The sequence below is a fragment of the Andrographis paniculata genome, unplaced genomic scaffold (genome assembly GCF_009805555.1).
Source record: "Andrographis paniculata isolate CXL003 unplaced genomic scaffold, ASM980555v1 Contig69END, whole genome shotgun sequence".
Classification (NCBI taxonomy): Eukaryota; Viridiplantae; Streptophyta; class Magnoliopsida; order Lamiales; family Acanthaceae; genus Andrographis; species Andrographis paniculata.
Genome location: NW_026137605.1, coordinates 1,266,669 through 1,276,111, shown reverse-complemented (window position 1 = coordinate 1,276,111; position 9,443 = coordinate 1,266,669).

Genomic DNA, 9,443 nt, shown 5'->3' with positions numbered 1-9,443 from the left:
AAAAATTAATGTATTACACATATTTATTATTTTTATATTACCTACTCATTCTGTTCCACTCTAAAGGGATCATTACTCCAACCATAAACTTTAATTTTTTACTTTAAAAATTATATTTCATGTATATATATTTTTATATTATTTTATATATAATTTTTCATATTTATAAATTACACCTGACTTTAACTTATTTTTAAATTATCACCAAAATATATATAATTTATAAAAATTATATATTTCTCTTTTGAATAAAATTACACATTATTTTCTTTTAATAAAAAATAAGATTTTTTTTTAAAAAAATAAAGTTATATATCACTTTTAAAAAAAATAAAATTATATATTATTTTTATAAAAAATAAAATTACATATCAAGTTTTAAAATATACGTCTCCTAACAATTTATTCATTTTTCCATTTTGGTCCGTCCCATAATAAAATATCAATTTCTTTTTTTAGTAATTGTACTATCTACCTAACATTACAAATACTCTTTCAACTTACAATATATTACACAAATGTCATTATCTTTATATCATACAATACTAATAGGGTTAATTTAGTCTTTTTATCTTTATTTATGCTTTATCTTAATATAATACTAATATTTTTAAAATTTCATATAAAAAGCAAATAAATATCTAAATATGAAACGAACGGAGTATTATTTTTTTAAAAAATAAAATCACACGATGCATTCCAAAAATAATAAAAATACACAAAAATACCACAAAATACTTGTAGAGCTACGATGTTACTCTATAAATAAAGTAACACCATATAAAGCTGCAAAAATTAAAAAAAAATTATAATAAGTTGGAGATGGCCTAGTACTTCAAGTCAACCTAGAACTCTTTTATCCTCTTAAAAATATATTTATAATTGTAATAAAGATCGAATAATAGTCAACGGGATGCTTTTTAGTGTTATTTTTTTTTTGGATATTTTATAAATATTAGAAAATGAATAAAAATAATATTGTACATAATATATATAATCAATTTTGTAGATAATATTTTAATAAAAAATAAAATTAAATATAATAAATAATAATAAATCCGGTAATTTGTACTATAAGATAAAATCAAATAAAAAACCATATCAAGTAAGTAATTAATTTAATATGTCTTTTGAGTCAGCAGTCTTCCCTGTAAAAAGCAATTGGTGTTTTTTCTTGACTAAAATATATTTTTATTTGTACACTAATAATTTTTTTTAATTCAAAATATTATATTTTATCTTTTCTTAAAAAAAAAAAAACACAACACCCCTAAATATTCAAAATAATACTCCCTCCGTCCCAGATATCATGTCCATGTTGCCGTTTCTGTCTGTCCCATATACTATGCATTTTCATTTTCTGGAAAATGATTACACATTTTAATCTCATTTTAAATTTTTTAATTTTTTTTATTTTAATTAAACTAATTAGTTATCTTAGTCTTAATGTATAATTATTTATATTATAAGATAATTATTTTTACTAATATATTTTTAATTATCTACTAATTACACCTCTCCTAAAATACTGTATCTACAGTGTAGCAGACACGACATCTGGGACGGAGGGAGTAATTAGGTAGTTGATGATACATATATATTCCACGTATATGAAATTTCAATTTATAATGTCACAGTGATGATAAAAAAAAAAAAAAAAATCAAGTTTGATGCATGTCTACTGGTAGATTTATTTTGTGAAACTTAACTCAAATTAAATAATTTTACATGTGTGTGTAAATTTATGCATATGTAGAATCATAGTAGTAATTTATTTTTTGGTAGGATTTTCCAACAAAATATAACTCTATGACGTGGCCACAATTTTTGGTGTTCTTATTATTTTATCTTTTTCAATTTTTTTAATTTGTATATATTTTCAAAATTTTTATTATATTCATTTATAAAATATATTATTTTACAAATAATATTAAATTATTATTAAAATTAAAATTAAAATTAAAAAAAAAAACAGCAAAATGATGATCACAATTATACAATCCTGATTAAGTTTAAGAAGGGCTATCAAAATGAGTTGAATTTAATATTTTAATGAATTTATCTATTTCGTCATTTTGTACAAAATTTTAGTAATTGTGTCTATTACGAAACTTTAGAAAATTATTACAACTTATCACTTACATATTATTACAATAAAAATCATTATCATTGTTTAATATTAATATTTAACCATTTTTAATGAAAAGGTAAACAAATATATATATGAGATTGATTATATTAAGTTAAATCAAATAATTAATTTATTAAAAACTTTTATATTATGTTAAATTAATTAACCAATATAATATGTCTGCAAGGATACTCTTTTTTTATGACTGTATTGACAATATCTATTATTTTTAATTTTTCTTTTTTTATTTGTTTTATTCATCTTTCATCATATTTATTCTTTAAAATTTATTGAAAGATCTATCAGAATAATATATACTTATTGTTTAAATATTTTCAATTAAAAATTTATTTTTAAAAAATAATAATGATATTTAAAATTTTGAATCAAATTAAGTTAGAAATTTGTTTTAAAATATTTATTAATTAAACTCTAAGACAAAATATTTTTTATATTAATTATATAAAAATTACTATATGTTTAATATTTTTCAAAGTATGTGGGTTATTCCGCTTGATTCGCCATCCGCCGGTGGATTGAGTTGGGCTACCTAAATTTTAGCCCATCCCACTGCAGATTAGCGGGTAAATAACCCGCTTATTTGCTGATTATTTGACATAATTATATGATTATTCTTCGAAATAAATAATTGTGGGTAAGACAAATGAAAATAGTAAAATGTACTTTTAGTTGGGAGTGGAGGAATATTTCTCATGCTGAAATCAATTATAACATGTGTTATATGCAACTATATATTACTCTCTCCGTCCCACGTACCGTATCTGCTACACTGTAAATACTGTATTTTAGGAGGGGTGTAATTAGTAAATAATTAAGAATGTATTTGTGAAAATAATTATCTTATAATATAAATAATTATAAATTAAGATTAAAACAACTAATTAGTTTAATTAAAATTTTAAAAAATAAATTAAAAAGTTTAAAATGAGATTAAAGTGTGTAATCATATTCCAAAAAAAGAAAGTGACATGGAATGTGGGACGGACAAAAACTGCAACGTGGACATGATATGCGGGACGGAGGGAGTATATTGTTAATTTATGCACCCTATTTGTAGTATATTAATATAAATTACGTTATGTCTGCCCTTATGTTGTTATATTATGTATTGTTCGTTCTTATATAAGGTATTGCTGACAATCAATTTTTTACACAATCAATTTTCACTCATATTAAATACTCCATTCGTCCCGAAACTAAATATCAATTTGTTTTTTGCACGTAGTTTTAGAAATATTAGTATTACGTTGGGATATAATATGAATAAAGTAGAAATGACTAAAATAACCTTATTAGTATGTGTGATATAAATGCAATGACATTTGTGTAATATATTGTAAGTTGTAAGGGTATTTGTAATGTTAGGTACATAGTACAGTTACTAAAAAAGAAAATTGATACTTTGTTGTAGAACAGACTAAAATGAAAAAAATTGATATATTATGGGATAGAGAGAGTATATTTTTTCTATTATAAAGTATTAAATCAAATACTATTTTATTTTTATTTTTTTCAACCAACCAAAAATCTCAAAAAAAAAAAAAAAAAAAAACCTTTCTAAACGGAGCTATATGTATTTTAGAATAAAGTAAAATAAACCCTTCTCCAAAGTGTGTCAAAAATGGGGGGAGGGGCTCCTATCCACCCAAAATCCCCCCTTTATTAGGGGTGTCAATTCGTGTTTTTGGGTCGTATTCGTGTCGAGTTGAATCACGGGGATAATAAAAAAATTGTCAATCCGAACCCGATCTGAACCCAAAATCTGACCTGAAACCTTAGATCCGAACACGACATGAATTCTCTTAAGTTGGGTTCAAGTTGACCTTAATTAATTTCAGATTACCCGAAATCCGAACAAACCCGATACGAACCCGACACGAAACAGACCCGAAAATTTAAAAAAAATAAAATTGACCTAAAAAATATCATTTTTATTTTTATTTTTATATTATTTTATATTTAAAATAATATAAATATTTATAAATTAAAATAATAATAATAAAAATTTCAGGTCAACCCGAAACTCAAAACCTAACATGATTTATATATTTCATGTTATCATGTCAACCCGAAACACGACTCGAACACGACACGAATTTTTTTCGTTTCGAGTTCGGATCGACCCGATTTTTTTAAACCCGAAATACCCAAATCCGAACCTGAAAAATTTCAGGTCGAACATGTTCAATTTTTCGGGTCGGATTTACTTTTGACACCCCTACCCCCTATTTATGCAGTTTTGTACGGTGTAATACTGTACCTCAACTCCAAAAATGAAGTGGAGTTTTTGTAGAATTTTATGGTGTTTGGTGTATTTTTGTTATTTTTTTAGTGTATTGTGAAATTTTTATGTTTATTAGAACGATGATATATAATTTTATATTTTAAAAAGTTATATGTAATTTTATTTTTTAAAAGTGAGATATAATTATATTTTTTGAAAAATGATATATAATTTTATTTTATTTTTTTAAATGATATATAATTTTATTTTTTAAAATTATTTATTTGTAATAATTATTAATTATAAATATTAATTTTCATATATGTAAATTTTAAAAAAATATAAATTTTACAGGTATGAGTTATAATATATAAAATAAATTAAAATTGGGATGTAATTTATAAATATAAAAAATTATATAAAAAAATATATAAAAAATATTTAAAGAGAAAATTGAAATTTATAATTAGATAAAATCACTGTTAATCAACTGGATTTACTGTAACTACTGCAAAGGAGAATCTTGTTTAGATTTCAATGCCGTATGGTATTCTTTTATTACTCGTAGGCTATTTTTGTGGTTTCTTGTCCTTAACTGATTAATTCTCTATTTGTTATTATTATTATTTTTATATTTTTGTCGGTTTATTTAAAATTATTTATATTTTATTATATTCTCTCACTCTCGTAATTATGTATTCTTTTATGTTTTTTATAAAATTTTAAAAATATTAGTATTATATTAGGATGTAATAGGAATAAAATAGAAATGACTAAAATAATTTTATTAGTACTGTGTGATATAAATGTAATGAAATTTGTGTAATATATTGTAAGTTGTAAGAGTATTTGTAATGTTAAATATACAGTACATTTACTAAAAAGGAAATATATACTTTGTTACGAGACATACTAAAATGCAAAAATGAATAGTTTGTTATAGCACAGATGAAGTAATAAAAATAATCATATATTAATATGAAAATAACTTTTAATTTTTTTTAACATAAATTACAAAAATACCATTACATATTGAATTAATTTATATATAAATTAAAAAAAACAAATATCAAAATTATTTACAATTTCACTAAAAAAAATAAAAAAATTATTCACTCCATCCCAATTTAATATATCATTTCTATTAGTTTCGTATATTTTATTAAAACTATTAATTTCATATCATAGTAAAAGTAGTTAATAATTAATATCAAAATGCTTATAACTTTTAGTATTTTATAAAAGTGTTTATTTGTTTTGTATTTGCAAGAGTAAAAGTATTAAAATTATTTTATATATTTTCAATGATGAATCAAATATTATTATTTTTTAATTTATTATAAAAAAATGAATACTTATAATTGAAAAAAAAAAAAATAAATCAATTTTTAGTTTACTTTATAATCCAGAATGGCCCATTCAGATTGGAACATGAGATTATTATCAGTATTATTATTTTCGTGTTGATGAAATATTTGCATATTGATTAGTTGCACTATAGTAGAAAATATATATAAATTTGAATAAAATAAAACTTAAATGACATTTCAATATTTTTGGATGGACATATAACGTATTCTAAATATTACAATAAAAATTAATTTTATTTAAAATATTAGATTTAGTAATTAAAATAAAATATTATTTTATTTATATTTATATTTCAAAAATATTTTAACTTATTATGTATGTATTTTGATATATATTATATTTAACAGGTTGTTTTTGGATAAATGTCATTTTATGTTAACGGAGAGTGGTATTGACAGTATAATAAGTAATATTTTTTTTACTAAATAATTAATTTTTTTAATGAATTAAGTATATACTATATATATATTATGTTAATATGTATATATATATATAAATATATAATATTTTTGATAATATTTATAGGAAATTGTACCATAAAAAATATTGGATAAACAAATCCAATATTTAGTTTTTTAGTTTTTAAAATAATTCAAAATACCAAAATATTTCAAACACAATTAAATTAGTCGTGAAAATATAAATTTAAAAAGAACGATTAATTTGCCTAATTAATTTTTACCAGACATGAAATATAATATATATTATTTTTAACATAACGTTAACATTAACACAAAATTTTAATTTTTATATTATTAACATATTTTTTTTTTTCAAATAAAAAATACATTAAATTAAAACACTAAACTGGCCCCCCAACATTAAATGCTATATGTGCTTTTGGAGTTTAGTTTTATTTTTATTTTGTCATCTATTCTTAGAAAAATATATTTATATTTTAATAAAATATCACACCCAACATATTATTAAAATAAAAAAATTAAAATCACATTTAAAAGAAAATTCATACTCCCTCATTCCAACTGATACAATTTATTAAAACATTAATACAAATAAATATCTATAATTTCTACATAAATTACAAATATAATATTACATATAAAATTATTTTATATATAAAGTAAGACAAAAATATAAAAATCATTTTACATATTCCACTAATTAATAAAACATATTATTTTTTAATTTATTAAAAAATTAAAAAGATTCAAAAAAATAGGACAAAATAAGTTATATTTTTAATAAAAAAAAAAAAAAAAAAACATCCATGTTCTTCGATGACATATTAATATTCAACACACCCGAAGTACCCAAAACTTTAATTTTAATGACCATTGACTTTTCTTCAATCAATTTTTATTTAAGACCCATCATAAATATTCTAATATAAAAAAATAAAATAAAAAATAAAAAATAGTGAAGACCCATCATCCTAGTATTCCTAAAAATTCAAAAAAAATAAATAATAATAATAATAATAATAAAAATAAAAAAAAAAAAAATCCAAATCCATGACTACTAATTTTTTCACTCTATAAATACCCACCCTTTCCCCATACCTCTAAGCCCTTCACTTCATTCAATATGTCTTACCCAAAAATGAACCCTTTTTTCATTTTTCTTACATCCTTAATTCTCCTATTCTCGACATTCGACGATCGTGTCGGCGCTTCCCATCCCGTCTTCTCGATGCACTTACAATCCTCGTCGCCAAAAGTGTCGCAACTCCATCGAACCGGCTTCCATTTCCAACCCCCGAGAAATTGGATCAATGGTAATAATTTTACATGTACATGCATGCTCTTTTCTTACATATATATATATATATCCCGTTTATTATACGAATTTAATTATTATTATTTTTTTAAAAAATATTATATTCAATAACTATTTTTTTTATTTTTTATTTTTTGTGTTAAATTCTAGTGAATTTGACGGAGAGTTTAAGGCAATATTGTTTTGAATAGTAAGTCAAAGATTGGGGTTTCTTGAAGGTGATGGTTTTGGACTTTGGTTTGTTAATAATTTGAGGAGTCCAATGTGTGTGAGCTGGTCGAATCTTGGCCGTTGATTTGATCGATGTGATCTGAAATGTATCTATTTTTCATTTATTGTGATTTATTAATTTTTTTGGGTAGATTATGTGTAGGTTTGGTCAAGAACAATTTGAGGGTTTAGGGTTGTTGTTAATTGGAGATTAGCTTTTGAAAATGATAATCCGATATTGGACGTATTGTCGGAGTTTGAAAAAATTTTATCGATGAATTTTACGCTAGGGATATTTTCGCATTTTTATAGAAAAATTTAACATAAAAATTTATTGAAATAATAGAGGGTATAAATGGAACCGACGACTAAACTAACATGAAAAATATAGGCATGCATATTTATTTATTAAATTTTGATATTATTTATTTAATTTATAATATTTTTTAATATTAAATTGCTTATTATTTCTTTTTTAAAACTATTACATCAAATTCTTTTTATTTATTTATTTATTTTTTACTAAAAAGATAATGTATATAGAAATACTTTTTAGAATAGTAAAATTTAAACAAATTCTTTTATGTTTTAAAAATAGTAAAATTTTGATTTAAATAAATTTACCTAATGTTAATAAAATTCCATCACTGTGTATTCGCACACAATTCAATTTATAATAAATTATATTTTATCTTAACATATATTTATTTTAATATATATTTTTAATTAAAACATATACATAAATACATATCATATGTTTAACATTTACCCAAGATTGTCTAGATTCTACCATACACATATACATACATATATATATATATAGGTATATACTCCCTCTATCCGTCGTATAAATTTATATTCATTTTTTTTTCTGGATTGTCATTAAAAAATATTTTCATTTTTTTAAAAATAAAAATCATTACACTTTTTGTATATTTTTTTTACTGTAAAAAAAATAATAATTATTACTCACTTTTATTAAATCTAATATTCGATCAAATGAACACATATTTGCTTGACGGATTGGAGTATTATTTATTATTTTTATTATATATATATATATATATATGGTCCACGTAGAGACACCAATGTCCATGACTTTGCTTAGCTGTTGTGGCCAAGTCTCTGCTTTCGAATGACTAAATTAAATACTTATAAACAAAATAATAAATATGTAGAAGAAGACACGTCATGATCTACACAGATATATGTATATATATATACATATATAGATGCCAAAATATTTAAATTATTATTTGTTGGTACTCAGTCCCACATTCAAAATGTTTTTGAAAATTCAAATTTTGGAAAAATGGGGACGAAGAAAAATCCAAATAACCGTCCAATACCCCTTCATTTAATTTAATTTAATTAATTCGAATCATTTTTATTTATTTTATTTTTTTGTCTTCTGAATTGTTTGTTATTATCTGTTTTTCCATGTTCCCTGCTGGTGGCGGGTGATTGATCCAACGGTCCATGTGCTCCAGATCCCAATGGTCAGTCCCTATATATATATATATATATATATATATTTTATTGAATTAAAATATTTAATCACACACTGTAATAATTATTAAACAATTTATTATATTAAATATTTAACATAATATATATATAATTTATAACGGTTACTATTTTTGAAAAAAAAGAAGAAATATTTATTTATTTTCTTCACGATCTCTCTCTTTCACAGCTGTCCGAAGTCCAAACCTATCGTTACTATTAGCAAGATGTGGATAACATATA